Source organism: Lactuca serriola, chromosome 6, assembly GCF_051521515.1.
Source record: "Lactuca serriola cultivar US96UC23 chromosome 6, Lser_US96UC23_V15, whole genome shotgun sequence".
In the NCBI taxonomy this organism is placed as follows: Eukaryota; Viridiplantae; Streptophyta; class Magnoliopsida; order Asterales; family Asteraceae; genus Lactuca; species Lactuca serriola.
The window spans coordinates 160,575,545-160,578,107 of record NC_136413.1 but is presented as its reverse complement, the minus strand read 5'-3'; positions in this window follow the sequence as shown (position 1 = coordinate 160,578,107).

The window sequence follows — 2,563 nt, the reverse complement described above, 5'->3', positions numbered from 1 at the left end:
GCTTAACCCTGCTCAGTCCCTTCGTGAGGGGATTTGTTGGGTTCTCATCTGATGATACCCTCTTTGCCACAAGGAGTCCTTCTATTATATGTCTGATGAAATGGTATTTTCTGTCAATGTGCCTAGATCTCCCGTGATCTCTTGGTTCTTTAGCCAAAGCAACCACACTTTCACTGTCACAGAAAATTTTCATTGGCTCCTTTATAGCTGGTACAACTCCAAGGTCTCCGATGAAGTTCTTCAGTCATATCGCCTCTTTTGCTACCTCGCTTGCTGCTATGTACTCTGATTCACAAGTTGAATCAGCTACTGTCTCCTGCTTGGAACTTTTCCAAGTAATTGCTCCTCCATTTAGGATAAAGACCCAGCCCGATTGAGAGCGGAAATTATCCCTATCAGTTTGAAAGCTAGCATCACTATATCCTTCCACTCTCAAGTCATCACTGCCTCCGAGGGTAAGGACCCAGTCCTTAGTCCTCCGCAAATACTTGAGAATGTTCTTTACCGCTGTCCACTGTGCCTTGCCGGGGTTCCCTTGATATCTAATGACCATGCTCAAAGCAAAGGCCACATCAGGGCGAGTACAAGTCATAGCATACATGATCGAGCCCACAGCGGAAGCATATGGTATCTGACTCATCTCAGCTATCTCAGCCTCTGTACTCGGACTCTGAGTCTTACTTAGTTTGGCATTACTCTGGATTGGTAATTCTCCTTTCTTGGAATCTTGCATACTGAACCTCTTCAGTACCTTATCCACATAAGTACTTTAACTAAGTCCAATTAGTCTCTTACTCCTATCTCTCAATATCCTTATCCCTAGGATATAGGCAGCTTCCCCAAGGTCCTTCATAGCAAAACACTTCCCAAGCCAGGCCTTAACCTCCTGCAAAGTTGGGATGTCGTTTCCTATGAGAAGTATGTCATCCACATACAACACCAAGAAGCTAACTATGCTCCCACTAGCCCTGACATACACACAAGACTCATCTTCACTCCTAGTAAAGCCAAACTCTCTGACTTTCTCATCAAAGCAAAGATTCCACCTGCAAGATGCTTGTTTCAATCCATAAATGGATTTTTCAAGCTTACACACTCTATTAGGGTATTTTGGATCGACAAAACCCTCTGGCTGAGCCATGTAAACATCCTCAGCCAACTTCCCATTAAGGAAAGCGGTTTTGACATCCATTTGCCATATTTCATAGTCATGAAATGCAGCTATGGCTAACAACACTCTAATAGACTTAATCTTAGCTACTGGTGAGAAGGTCTCATCATAGTCCACTCCCGGAGTTTGAGTAAAGCCCTTCGCAACCAGTCGCACTTTATAAGTGTGTACTTTCCCATCCATATCGATCTTCTTCTTGAAGATCCATTTGCACCCAACTGTCTTACGACCTGGTACATTGTCAACCAAGTTCCAAACTTGATTGTCATACATGGACTGAATCTCGCTGTCCATAGCCTCCTTCCATTTCGCAGACTCAGGGCCTGGCATGGCTTCCTTATAATTATTAGGTTCATCCAAATCTATCAGTGTACTATCACTGATAAATGTATCACCTTCGGTGGTGATGTGATAACCATAATAAAATTCAGGTGTGTTCCTCACCCTAGTGGAACGTCTTGGAGGTACAGACTCATCTATTGGCTCAACAGGAGTTTCTTCCTCAGTTTGGCTGATAGCATTTGAGGTTCCTTCACCACTTGACTCTTTCAAGGTCAATTTGCCTCCCACTGTCCCCTTGGCTTATGAATTCTCTCTCACGAAAGACTCCTCTTCTTGCTACAAAGACCACATTATCACTGGGTCTGTAGAAGAGGTAACCAAAGGATCTATGTGGGTAGCCGATGAAAATACACCTCTCACTTCAGGGTTCAAGCTTTTCATGAGTCTCACGCCTCACAAAAGCTTCACACCCCCAAATCTTGATGTGGTCCAAATTGGGAACTTTCCCAGTCCACATCTCGTGAGGTGTTTTGGCAACCTTTTTAGTAGGGACTAGATTAAGGATATGGGCGGCAGTCTCTAAGGCATACCCCCAGAAAGAGATTGGTAATGAAGCTTGACTCATCATGGAACGAACCATATCCAACAAGGTTCGATTGCACCTCTCAGCTACACCATTCAATTGTGGTGTCCTGGGAGGTGTCAATTGTGAGACAATCCCACATTCCTTAAGATAGTCAAGGAACTCAATGCTAAGATACTCTCCTCCCCGATCGGATCGGAGCATCTTGATGTTCCTGCCCAATTGATTCTCAACTTCCTGCTTAAACTCTTTGAACTTTTCAAAGGTTTCTGACTTATGCTTGATTAAGTAAATATATCCATATCTACTGTAATCATCAGTAAAAGTCACATAATAACGATTAGCATCCCTTGTAGCAACTCTGAAGGGCCCACACACATCCATGTGTACAAGGTCCAACAAACCTTCACCCCTATCACAAGTACCTGTGAAGGGCGACTTTGTCATTTTTCCAAGTAAACAAGACTCGCAACTATCATCTGACTTGAGGTCAAATGATTCCAAGACTCCAGCCTTTTGGAGTTGGC